General features: G+C 45.3%; 1 protein-coding gene across 1 annotated transcript in view; it reads left to right on the forward strand.

Annotated features, from left to right (window-relative positions):
- The first annotated feature begins 11,139 nt into the window (after positions 1-11,139).
- SLC35A3 (solute carrier family 35 member A3) overlaps positions 11,140-14,285 on the forward strand; it is a 236,349-nt gene continuing 233,203 nt past the window's right edge. Inside the window, exon 1 of the mRNA XM_078644413.1 lies at positions 11,140-11,313. The gene's annotated coding sequence lies outside the window, so the exon portion shown is untranslated. The remainder of the gene's footprint in view (positions 11,314-14,285) is intronic.

Consider the following 14,285-nt stretch of genomic DNA (forward strand, 5'->3'; position numbering starts at 1 on the left):
TGGTTCTTGTTGCCTGTCCCTTCTGTTGTCATTTAACAGAACTATTTAGCCTGCTGAAAGGGGTTGTGTTTCGACCGCTGGTTGGTGGAGACATTTTGACTATATTCTGGACCTGCGTTGTCGCGTAATGCGTCATATGACGCGCCGCGTTAGCGCATCCGGAAGTCATCCGGGGCGCGCAGCGCGTAACGTAAGCATAACAAGTCATGTGACTTGTTAATAAAACTTTTCATTGGTTCATTTTACTTTTCTTATTCTAATGATGAAAGCCTTGGTCATATCACCTAAAAATTACGCTTTTAATTACTTCCGAACATTATTTTTTCTTAAATATATGTTATAATGTTCCAGGCTAATGTACTTTCCCGGAAATTTTACAACTGTCCTGCAAGTAAAATATATTCTTTTTTCGAGAAAAAGAGCGTTTCTTCGTCCCATGACGGAGCCGTTGAGCAAAAGAGGGTCGACCTGCTGTCTTAGTCGCCGATACGCCTGAATATGAGATTCTTATCGATCACTTTATGTTGCAGGAATAGAAAACACAACAGCCCTTGACCATTTATCTTTACTGCGTTCCTTCGTATTATACCTTTTACCCTTCATGTAATTGGTCTGCTTTATTTCACTTGCCGTTTAATGATTCTAAAACAGTGACTATTATTAAAAACTTTACCAATGTATATACTACTACCATGTTTTCTTTTAAAAACCTTTATTGTGAAAATTTCATTATACAAATACGAGCCTATAACCACGTGGGCCTGCCACGGAGCAAACTGTAATCGTATATGATGAATAGACATTTACACTGTAGAGGAACGTAACGGGCGGGCCATTAGGTTGCAAGAACTAAGGTGTCTAACAGTTACGGAATCGGTGGACGTACATTTTATAATTAAAATACGACAGGGCCAGTTACAATAAAATTATCTAGATATACATTTGCGGGCAAGTACCATGGGTGACGTTAATTCGAACTTTCAACAGTACAGTAATCAATAACACATCAGAACTTAATATCAATAGGGATGTCGAAATATTCAATCAATTCTCGTCCCCGCCCGCCATGTGCTTCAAAACTGCATACGTATCTCGTGATTTCAAGGTTCTGCAACCAGTACACAACAAGGAGTTACGAGTCCCATTTATTCCGGCGCCATTTTGGGCGAGGACGGGCAGGTCCAGGATATAGTCAAAATGTCTCTACCAACCATCGACTATGATGATGTTCATATGCTGTATTTATTATAGTAACACTCATCTGTCCACATGAAATTAATTTACCACAATCTAAACATGTCATTTTAATCTTTCCAAAGTTCTTCTAAATATTTGGGACCGTTTCCCTTGCCTCTGAAGCTCTCAGTGCCACTTCTTTGATAAATGTACTAGCAGGTCAGGGGTTCTCCTCCAAATCTCTCTTTTATGCAGCACTATAATTAATTGGTGCCACCTCTCCATATGACGATGCATGGTATAGTTACCACAACTATATTTTTTTTCGGTTCCTCTGGAGAGTTCATCGTGGCAGATGAAGCGTGTAACGTACCGGGCATTTACCTTTTTTTGCATGTACAGGAAAGGAAAAAAAAATCGAGCGTCCAAGTTCTAAGGTGTCCCAGGGCCATTTTAGTGGACCAGGCCCAAATCCAAAGAACAGGCCGCCATTTTGAGAGTCCTCTTGCAGCCGCCTGTCGCTGTAGCATCAAGAGCAGCCGAAACTCAGCTGAATGGCAACTGAAACGGTAAATGGGCGCCCCACTACATTTCAGCATTGTAGGATGACCACACCAGTACAGCAACTTGCTAGACATCACCTCGGTGCCATCCGGATCTCGGCGCCCCACTGCAGATGAAGTGCCTCTCAACTATGAAACCACCACGGTGACATACGGATCTTGGCGCGTTGTGCTGCCTTCGGCCTATTCGCACATCGGTCCGCTACTGACGCCATCTCACAGGCTAATGAGGTGACCCACGCCGAGTTTCAGCATTGTAGGATGACCACACCAACTTGCTAGACATCACCTCGGTGCCATCCGAATCTTGGCATCTCAACGCCTAGTGGTATCTTCCATACAGAAAATATTGTTACGCTGCCTTTGGCGCCATTCGCACATCAGTCCGCAACTTAGACATCACCTCGGTGCCATCCGGATCTTGGCATCTCAGCGCCTTGTGGTGTCAGTCAGAAAATATTGTTGCGCTGCCTTTGGCCCCATTCGCACATCAGTCCGCTACTGACACCATCTCACAGGCCAATAGGGCGCCCCACGCCGACTTTTACCATTGTACGATGGCCACACCAGTGGCACAACTTGCTCGACATCACCTCGGTGCCATCCGAATCTTGGCATCTCAACGCCTAGTGGTATCTTCCATACAGAAAATCTTGTTACGCTACCTTTGGCCCCATTCGCACATCGGTCTGCAACTTAGACATCACCTCGGTGCCATCCGGATCTTGGCATCTCAACGCCTTGTGGTGTATTCTCTTCAGAAAATATTGTTGAGCTGCCTTTGGCCCCATTCGCACATCGGTCCGCAACTTAGACATCACCTCGGTGCCATCCGGATCTTGGCATCTCAGCGCCTTGTGGTGTCTTCTACTCCGAAAATATTATAGAAAATATTGTTGCGCTGCCTTTGGCCCCATTCACACATCAGTCCGCTACTGACACCATCTCACAGGCCAACAGGGCGCCCCACGCCGACTTTTACCATTGTACGATGGCCACACCAGTGCCACAACTTGCTAGACACCACCTCGGTGCCATCCGGATCTTGGCATCTCAGCGCCTTGTGGTGTCTTCAAATCAGAAAATATTGTTGCGCTGCCTTTGGCCCCATTCGCACATCGGTCCGCTACTGACGCCATCTCACAGGCCAACGGGGCGCCCCACGCCGACTTTCAACATTGTAGGATGGCCACAGAAGTGCGACAACTTACTAGACACCACCTCGGTGCCATCCGGATCTTGGCGCGTTGTGCTGCCTTCGGCCTATTCGCACATCGGTCCGCTACTGACGCAAACTCACAGGCCAACGGGGCGCCCCACGCCGACTTTCAGCATTGTAGGATGGCCACACCAGTGCGGCAACTTGCTACACACCACCTCGGTGCCATCCGGATCTTGGAATCTCAGCGCCTAGTGGTGTCTTCTATTCCGAAAATATTGTTGCGCTGCCTTCGGCCCCATTCACACATCGGTCCGCTACTGACGCCATCTCACAGTCCAACGGGGCGCCCCACGCCGACTTTCAGCATTGTAGGATGGCCACACCAGTGCGGCAACTTACTAGACACCACCTCGGTGCCATCCGGATCTTGGCGCGTTGTGCTGCCTTCGGCCTATTCGCACATCGGTCCGCTACTGACGCAAACTCACAGGCCAACGGGGCGCCCCACGCCGACTTTCAGCATTGTTGGATGGCCACACCAGTGCGGCAACTTACTAGACACCACCTCGGTGCCATCCGGATCTTGGCGCGTTGTGCTGCCTTCGGCCTATTCGCACATCGGTCCGCTACTGACGCAAACTCACAGGCCAACGGGGCGCCCCACGCCGACTTTCAGCATTGTAGGATGGCCACACCAGTGCTGCAACTTGCTGGACACCACCTCGGTGCCATCCGGATCTTGGCGCGTTGTGTTGCCTTCGGCCTATTCGCACATCGGTCCGCTACTGACGCCGCCTCACGTGCCAACGTATTTTCTCCGCATTTTACACCCTATGCCGCATAACAGGTCATGTGACTTGTTTATAAAACTTTTCATTGGTTCATTTTACTTTTGGTTTCCTAATGATGGAAGGCTTGATCATGTGACCTAAAAACAACACTTTTCATTGGATGAAAACTTTTTTTTTTTTCCCAAACGATGAAAGCCCCACCTTGTTTCTGGATGTTTCAGACTGAAGCTGGCGTCAGCATGAGAGCACCACCATCTCGTAGCTCAGTCGTGGTCATTCCGCGAGCAATCATGGCAGCCGCTCCCCACCAGAAGCCTGCAGGAGTCGGAGCCCCCAAAACTTTTGATGAATTCTCAAGGCGGAGGGGACGCTTTCGAGAATGGGGTCCAAGACCTAGCAGACAAGCGTCCGATTCCCAAGGTGTCCCAGGGCCATTTCAGTGGACCAGGCCCAAAAAGGAAACAGCCTGCCGCCATTTTGAGAGTCCTGTGACAGCCGCCTATCGCTGCACCGCAAGAGTGGGCGCAACTCAGCTGAATTGCGGCTTTTGACACAGTGGACCAAAAACGGACGGAATGGCAACTGAAACGGTAAAGGGGCGCCCCACTACAACAGATGACACTCCACCTGGAGAGGCCCGTTCACGCCGCCTCCCCCGGGGCGCCCCACGCCGTTATTCGGAGCAGCATTGTAGGATACCAAAACCAGTGCGGCAACTTACTGGACATCACCTTGGTGCCATCGTTCTGCTGCCTTGGAACTATTCGCGCAACAGTTTGCTACTGATGACCCACCCCCCGCGACGCCCCATGCCGTTATTTGCTGGGTGGCAACTTACTAGACATCACTTTCGTGTCATCTAGATTTCAGCGCGTTCTGCTGCCTTGGAACTATTCGCACAACAGTTTGCTACTGATGACCCACCCCCCGCGACGCCCCACGCCGGAAATCTGGACGTTGTGCTGCGTTGGGACTATTCGCACAGCCGACCGCTACTTCGTTGTTTTTCCCTAAAAATGTTTATATGTTATTACTATTTTTGTTTTCTTGTATATATTTATAAATTATTAAAGTTTTATAATCTTACTACTTTGTCGGAGTGCTATATATTTTTAATGTGACACATAATTGTAAAAACTTTGATGTACAAAGAGTCATCCCTGGAATCTTCCGCTTCAGGCTCGGTCCCCTCCCCAATCACAATACAGGATGGTTTTCAGATAATTTCAGATAATAGCAACGCTTCTGCTGTGACGGATCTCATCGAGTGTGGGCCTTGATCTACTATAACTCCTTTGAAGAGGGGTGATTCTTTACAGCTGTGGCCATAAACTACATCTGCAGGGCTAGCTGATACCCTAGGACCAGCCTGGACAATCGGACACAGAGGAAAAGGAGTGTCAGAGGGTGCGGTAGTGAATAGGGCGAAAGGGAGGTGTCGGGCGGGCACAGGGTGTGATTCTCAGGGAAGAGCAGCGCAGATGGGGGGAGGTTTATTACCCATGCATAAGACAGAGAGCGGGGGTGACCACTGCCTGGGGGAGATGCTTGCGAGGGTGGGGAGCCATGCTAAGGATCGACAGCGTGCACAGAGTGGGTCTGGTCAAGGCATCTAAAATGGCTGCCGTGCACGTCAAAAGTGTGGCATTTGAAAAAAGACAAGATGGCGCAGACAATGTTTTTCAACACTTCCTGATTTCCTTCGAATCGAACGTTAACAGACGTTGGGGCATATTACCAAAGTTAAGCGATATTTATCCCTAACGATGCTTAGCAACGATTTTTTTACCGTCAGAAATTATCGCAGATAAACCTTGCTATTATCAAGGTTTATCGGAAATACGATAAAAAACGACCGCAATGCATTAATATCGCTGAAAACTCAGCGATATTCATGCATTACCGAGCTAATGCTCTTAGCCATGTTATCCACCTCCCATTGGATAACATGGCTAAGAACTGCTCAGGGCAGGTGGTAGCTTTTGGAGATATTCGCGCTTATCTCGAATATTTCCAAAAGTTGATAATAGGAGATAGCGATGTTAGCGACTGTTTCCAGTCGCTAACATCTTGGCATGCCCACTTTGCATGTCATTAGTGATAAATATCACTCACATGCAAAGTGGGGCCCAAGATGGTCGCTATATTCTACTAGCCGTCGCTAACTGGTGTTAGCAACAGCTAGGTAATACACATATAATTTTATCTCCGCGAAGCGGAGCGCTGTTACAGATATATATCTTGTTTCTGAACGTTAATTTCTCAAAATGCACTGAAGCACATATATTGAGACCTAGCAAAGGCACATCGGGCTACCAGTCCCTACAATTTTGCCAAGTTTCGTGCAAATCCATTCAGCTGTTCGATCCTACCGAGAGACAAGATGGCGGCCGCTACGGACTGTTTGGAATGTTTACAGACACCGGAGAGCCAATCAGCTTCGCTTCGCAAAGCTCCGTAACGCGAAAAGTACGCGAAGCGGTGCGCTGTTACAGATATATATCTTTTTTTGAACGTTAATTTCTCAAAATCCACTGGAGCACATATATTGAGATCTAGCAAAGGCACATCGGGCTACCAGTCCCTACAATTTTGCCAAGTTTCGTGCAAATCCATTCAGCTGTTCGATTATTATTATTTTATTTTTTTTTGCCCTGCGGGGCCCTTTTAAAACCTCCACATCAAACCTAGGGGGTGAGCGACAATGTACTATGCCCCCTTATGGTCATTTGCCCCTTCGCTTTGGCCTCCTCTTGTCTCTCGATCCTACCGAGAGACAAGATGGCGGCCGCTACGGACTGTTTGGAATGTTGACAGACGCCGGAGAACCAATCAGCTTCGCTTCACAAAGCTCCGTTGCGCGTAAAGTACGCGTCCTGGGACGCTGCCAGGTCCGCTGTTACAGATATATATCTTTTTTTAAACGTTAATTTCTCAAAATCCACTGGAGCACATATATTGAGACCTACAAAAGGCACATCGGGCTACCAGTCCCTACAATTTTGCCAAGTTTCGTGCAAATCCATTCAGCCGTTCGGGCTAAAAGTGAGGCCAACCGCCCTATGGAAAACTCAATGTTAAAAACACGTTTTGGGACCCCCCTTTTTTCTCGGCCCCCCCTTGACGACCCCCCCCCAAATTTTCAAGGGCTGCTCAGAAACAAAATGTGCCATTTTCCTGAAAATTTCAGCCAATTCCGTCCACAAACGCCAAAGTTATTAGACATAGAATTTTCAAAAATCCCATAGAGAAAAAATCCTAACTATATATACCTACTGGCGACCGCCAGTAGGTAATATATATATATATTTATACACACACATGTATGTATGGGTAATGGGTTTGTATCTACCTGTAAAACACTTGAATTTCATGGTGAAGGCATTCATGCTAAAGACATATGCGTTGTAAAGTTAATATTGGTAAGTATTTACACTATATCTATATATATATATATATATATATATGTATGATCAAGTCCCCCTTGAGGTACGAATCGCGTCATGGCTGCTGCTGCACTTCGTATGGAGAACAAATAAAATTGCAGCTGACTAGCCACAGTGGTCCGTGCTCTTTCTTTTTCGGGAAAGGAGATTTTGTGAAGAGTTATTTGGAATATATATATATATATATATATATATACACACACACACACACACCTATACTCACTATTGATGTTATAAAATCCCTTTCCACCCTAAAAACCTACACCCACCCCAGACCTTTAAAATTCCCTTTCCACCTAAAACCTATACCCACCCTATACCCTCTAAATTACCTTTCCACCCAAAAACCCACACCCACCATAAACCCAAAAAATACCCTTTCAATCCAAAAAACCCATACCAACCCTAAACCCTAAAATTACCCTTGCCACCCAAAAGCCCACACCCACCCTAATCCCTAAAAAATCTCTTTCCACCCAAAAACCCATCCCTACCCTAAACCCTAAAAATACCCTTGCAATATCAAAACCCCAAACCCACCCTAAATCCTAAAATTAACCTTACTGCCCAAAAACAATGTCCACCCTAAACCCAAAAATCACACTTCCAATTCCAAAAACCCACACCCACCCTAAAATTACCTTTCACACCCAAAAACCATACTCACCTTAAACCCTAAAATTACCTGTGCCCACCCAAACCGTAAAAAGTTACTTTGCCACACAAAAACCCATAGCCACCTTAAATCCTAAAATTACCCTTGCCACCCAAAAACCCATACTCTCCCTAAACTCTTAAAAATACACTTGCAACCCTATATATATATATATATATATATATATATTTATATATATATATATATATATATATTTATGTATATATATATATATATATATATATATATATATTGTCGCTCTCTCACACCCAGTGGATGCGCTCCCGGTCAGGTGCCTTCGTCGCGGCAGTGCAGCCGCTTCTTTAAATCCCCGCTCTGTCTCAGTATTTCGATACTGAAGTTAGGAACTCACAGCGGTCACTTTTAGGTCAATTCGCTTTTATTGACAGTAAACAGCAAACACAGCGCGTTTCAGCCTCCGCCTTCGTCAGGTGTTTAGCTTACACGCCAAATGAACCGACATTTTAAATGTTTATCTTCCGCCATACTAGCGATCACGTGATTAGTTAGGGCATAGAAATAAACGATGGACTCAAATGTTGCCGCCATATTGGTGGATTTTCAATCTACATATCGAGATTATAAATCATTATTTCATATATTTACACATTTATAAACATTATATGTACAGATTATTATACACATATTTACAAGTTTATACAATTTGGAGTGTCATCGTATTCGCTTAGCCCTTTTTACATTTGATTTTTGCCGTGTATCGGCTATGGTGCCTTCGATCGTCATCGTTGGCACCTCTATTACTGCTCCACAGATGGCCCATAAGCGTACGGCAGGTGCAACAGCAAAAGAACATTGCCTTTCTCATACTAGGCCCGTAGCTCCAGCCCTCCAGATATATGACACCAAGGCTGTTAGTGCTTCCCTCTATGGAGCAGAAGTCTAGGGATTCGATAATCTTGATGAGCTCCAGAGATCAGAATATAAATTCCTAAGAGATCTAATAACAGTACCAAAATACATATACATCCCCCTCATGCCCCTACTAATGGATATAGGCAGGCGATCAATAAGTAATGTAGCCAATTTGCGTCCCCTGCTCGTTTGAGGCCATCACTGAGGTTATTAGCCTTGACACTGGGGGGGGGGTGGTGAATAGCCTGGATACGTGACATTAAGAAAATGTAAACTACAATTGGGCTTTGTGGCTGTTGGGCTAGTCAAGAGCTCCCAAGGAGAGAAGTCCTTAAACCCCTGTACTGGGAAGGGGTGGACCAGCGAGAGATCAGTAGACCCAATGTGGGCAAATTGACAACCGAGTTCCATTCCCATAAACTAACAAGATACTATGAGCCTTACCTCGATTTAATCAAAGTACCTAGAGACAGAATGCTCAATATGCATTTTAGGTATGGCTCCCTCCCAGTGGGTGAAGTGATAGCAAAATGGTCCGTAAATAACGGAAAACACTGCCCTAGTTGCAAAGCCCGTGTGGAAAGCATTGCCACTTACTGTTCGTCTGCCCGGCGTACAAAACATCACGGAAAAAAGGGCTGAGCCCGATTTGCAGGAAACTTGATACGCGAGAGCACCATGCACTCCGTATTCTCAAGTCAGATTCTAGATCTTTTTTATCCTGTTGTGTAGCAAAGTACCTGGGGCAAGCTTGGTTGATATGGTGGAAAGCGCTTGTGAGAAAGATATAGCTTCGATTGCACAGACAATAGTTAAGACCTCTAAGCCATAATAGCATTCCTGCTAAATATCACCATGCATAAGCACTTTATTTCTTTTTAATTCTTGATAAGTAAATGAAATGAAAAGTTTCCCCATGTATTGCACTGTGTTGAAACAAAATGAGTAAATACTGTTTGTTTTTTAACCAGATTTTAGGATGATCAAGTGTATCTTTATTATTGGATCTTCTTTTAACTATACTTATTTTATTGGCTATGTTATCTTTGTGCTATGTTGCATTTATGACTTTTCATGTCAAAATAAAGCTTGTGATGATGATTAAAACAGACTAGCAGCAGAATGTTTTAACAAATTGCAGCCAACCTGATACAGAGGTGGAATACTATACAATTCAGAGAATATTGTTTTTTTGCTAGTATAGCATGTAATTCAGGAGCAGAACAGCAAGGAAAAAAATGTGCACATAGGAGACTGGATGAGGAAAAATAAATGAATGAACCAATATTTTTTTAACATGATTGTAAAGGAAATCTGTGGGCTCCAAAAATGAGTGAGAGAACTAGAAAGCATACACATTTAACGGTTAAGATACCAAGATTGGGCGGCATATATCCTACACTGAGAAGGAACTTCAAAGGTGGTGAAAGCACCACGTGCCATTCTGTTCAAATGTTCACTAAAGAACGGAAAGGTTCCGAAGGGCTATACATAGGCAGATGCAAGTCTGCCTCGCAGGAGTGTAAGAGTGAGAAGGTTTGCAACAACTTAGCTATGCGAGGGTAAAGAAAATCAACCTAACCAAGGAAGAAAAATTAGAAGTTCAGTACCTTACAAGGCATAGGCTACGAAGCTCGTAGCAGCTTGGCATGAACAGGATAAGGTCATGAAACCCAAGAGAAACGATAAAGAATGGAATGAAGGAGTTCAGCTTCTTAGAGTACAGTGGAGCCATTACCAAACTTCAGGCAAAATTAGAGGCATGACTTTAGAGTTTAGAAGTTGATAGCCGTAAGAGTTAATGTACCCAAGCAATGGATACAATCAATGACAAGCATTGGCTTACAGCTTTTTGGCGTGTCAATGTTCTTTTTGTAAGACTTCATTGTTTGGGGAGCTTCTGGCTCCACTCCCATATAAAAAAAAAATTGTTATAAGGTGAAATATTTTTAGGTCTCAAAAAGTAGACAGCTCAGAAAGAGCTATGAAAACGATTAATAGATAAAGCGAGTCTTCTTGAGAGAGGGTCATGTATTAGATAAGTATACCAAAGAATAAAGAGGATAAGTGACAGAAACATTCAAATACCGAAAGCGAATAAAAACATTCCAAGAATTTTGAAACGGAGTCACTTTTACACAAATAATACAGTAGAATAAGTAGCTGCCGTATCTCCTAGATTTATAAACGAGCTGTTCTAGCTGTTAAAGGTATATAAAGCTTTTTTGCAGGTGTAGAATTTCGCTCGACGAGTGGGGAGCCGGGGACCCCGACACGTAAAGCCCAGTCGCTTCTGCTGGTGTACCGGCTCGCGAGTTGTTGGGGCTCGACGAACATTTGCTTCCGGAATAGTAGGCGTGCTTTTCCGGAGTTGCAGAAGTAGTGGGCGGTTTCTTCCGGGCTGGGTTGGTCATCTTTCCAGGGGCGGGTCATTCTTCAACCAATTGCACGATTTTTAGGACAGTACAGTCACCATGAACCTCCCACCACCGGCTGGTAGTCTGTCAATTGGTATAAAACTACTTTTTCTATCACTCCTTCTCGTCTTCACTTATTAAAGGTGGTTGGAATTGAAAGCGGAGTGAAGGCAACTGGATTTGTTAGAACCTTTCTCGGGAGGTGGAAGGTAAGGTTCTGGAACAGACTTGCCTCATTCTGGAGTATGTATGGAGATCTCTCTTGTAGCACACCCTTCGTTGGGACTCTCATTCACCAATGTGTAGCACCTTCTTTACAGTTGTACGTCATTAGTACATCCTTTCCAGTGCACACTAGCACCTCTTTTTGTACAACCCTTTCAGTAGCACCCCTTCCTTGTGAGTACCACTACAGTCTCTTCTCAATCCAATCCCACTTTCATCTCTCCAGCGCCTATTTTCAACACCTGTGATTCTGGGCAAAATCACTTCATCTCCCCGTGCCTACCCCCCAAAAAATGAATGTGTCCTTGTGTAACGTAACTGGTGCTTATATAAAGCGCTCCAATACCTTCGGGTCGAGTTCGCGCTATATAAATATGCAACAACAATCATCACCCCAACCCCTTTCCATCAGCACCTACTAATAACAACTCCCTCTTCGGATCCTCCTCTTCCGTGTCCACCTAAATTTCCACCGCTACGTGTTGGCATTGGCGCCCCCCCCACTATTCACGGACCTCCGACTCATGCTGCAGATGTGTGCACTATTCACACTGGCAGGGTATGGCTCCCTGGTTCACCCCCTTGCTGCTGTCCATTGAAAGTTTCCTTTGGAATTTATTGGGCGGTCCGGTCCCTGTGAGAGTGTGGCCAGTTTTTTTTTAAGTCTTACGCTTCTACTCCGCATTTAGCAACTAGATGTACACATTGCAATTTGTGGTGAGCAGACGTTGCAAAAATGATTGAATTTTTACCCATGATAGATTAAAAATATATATATATTTAGATGTTTCAGTATTTTGTTTTCTTCTTAAATCTCTTTATTGGCATTTTGTGAATTATCTTGCATACATTGGTAGAATAAGTAAAGACTGAGTTAGAAATATTGACATTAATGGTAGTCGACAATAGTTGGAATATAGACATTTTAAATGTAAGCATTCGTCTATTATAAAATAGCTTTCATATATTTAAGGAACATAAACCTTATGTCAGACTGACAATAGATAAAATGCAATCATATTTCAGTGGGTTTTGTGACCTTTTGGAACTCTCAGGTGTATTTCGAGAAATGTCAACAGATTTTTGTTTACTGGTATTTGAAGCCCAAAACTAAAGCATCTCTCAGAACCGCACATCCCGCACGTTGTAGCACTTTACCAATCTTGGTAAGCTCTCCAGCCCTACATATAGGAAGCGTTATACAGGGCCTTACTCAATGTGCAGAGGCACGCTATAGGGCTGCCCTCTGTCGCCACTTCTATTTGTGCTGGCGCTTGAGCCCCTTGTAATCAGACTCCGGAAGGAGGCAGAGAGGACTGGTATCTTGGTTGGCAACGCAGATCATATAGTGTCAGCATATGCTGATGATCTCATTCTATATACCCATGACGTAGCGGGCAATCTAGAGCCTATGCTGCGTATTTTGAATCCGTTCGAGCGCACCTCTGGTCTCACCATGAATGAGTATAAGTCCCACGTGTTCTTTTTCCTTTCAGGAGAGCACGCAGAGAACATCCGGTTCGGGTTGCTCTCCCTTCCAGTAGAGCCAAATAATTTTAAATACCTGGGCATCCAAATATATAGGACTCCACAAGACTTGCTAAAGGGTAACCTGGTGAAGGTAGCTAAGGCACTCTGCACACAGGTGGCTTTCTGGGTGTTCTTGCCTCTCTCAGTGGTTGGCAGAATGGACATCTCATAGATGGTCATGCTCCTGCGCCTATTGTATTCATTTCAAAGCTACCAGTACTGAGCCCTGCCTCCTTTTTCAAAACTCTGGACACTCTCTTGCTGGATCTAATCCGGGGACAGGGCCCCAGAAGAGTGGAACTGGCCAAGCTGCAGCTGGGTATGTTGAGACAGGGCATGGGGGAGGGGGCACACCAGACTCCCACGCGTACTGCTTTCCAAGCCAACTGCAATGACTTTCGTACTGGCTGGCTGGGCGCAACTTGCACCAATTGGGCTATACAGCACAGTCCCTGGCTCGGGGCGCTCTCCACTCTCTGCTGCTCTCACAGAGAAGGATTAAACTGGGACCCCCCTACTGCTGCTAATGGGTCTTGCCTACTGGAAAAAAAGCACTACAATATACAAACCAGAGACTGCCCTACGCGCCTAACACTCAACTGCTCGGAATACCCACACCCACCGGGCTGGTCACTCGGAGGGGCATACAGGATTGGGCGCAGAAGGGTGTCTCTACAGTCGGGGAGCTGTTTACGGAAGGTGTACTGATATACCACGAGAATTTCACCCGGGAGCAGGGAGTCCCAAACTCTTTTTGTCCTACATGCAGCTATAGTCAGTTACGTGAAGAAACACTGGGCGCCGGAAGGTGAGGAGGTCCCGACACACAAACTCACACATGCCATATACCTGCCGTCACCTGATATGATGGCTCTACAGAGGTACCCGTGTGCTCTCAGAGAGCCCCGCTTACAACACTTAGAGAGAAATGGACTAGAGATCTGGGTAAGGATCTAATGGACCAGGCATGGGCTTCTCTCCAGGAATACCCTCAAAAGGGTGTCTCATAATGACAAATTCAAATGTATACAATACATGATCCTCCATAGGGTCTACCTCAACCGCACCGCTTAAACCGCATATATCCCACAGCACAGGTATGTTGCCCCAGATGCCATGCAGATGACACTGATATACTACACATGTTTGGGCGTGCCCATGCCTAGTGGGATTCTGGGCCAAGAGTGCACATATATTAGAAACCATAGTAGGGATCGCTAGATGGGACACAGTGGATCAGTGCATATTGGGGTTATGTCCCCGTCGTAAGACACAGAGTACAGTACAGATTTGATGACCTAGCTTTAATCATTGGAAAGCGCACCATCACCATGAGGTGGAAACCAGCCTTTCCCCCAACAGTACATGGCATGAAGAAGCAATCCGGTGGGGTAGGGCAGAGAGTGCAGTCATCAGGAGTAAGGAA

Source organism: Lissotriton helveticus, chromosome 1_1 (genome assembly GCF_964261635.1).
Source record: "Lissotriton helveticus chromosome 1_1, aLisHel1.1, whole genome shotgun sequence".
NCBI lineage: Eukaryota > Metazoa > Chordata > Amphibia > Caudata > Salamandridae > Lissotriton > Lissotriton helveticus.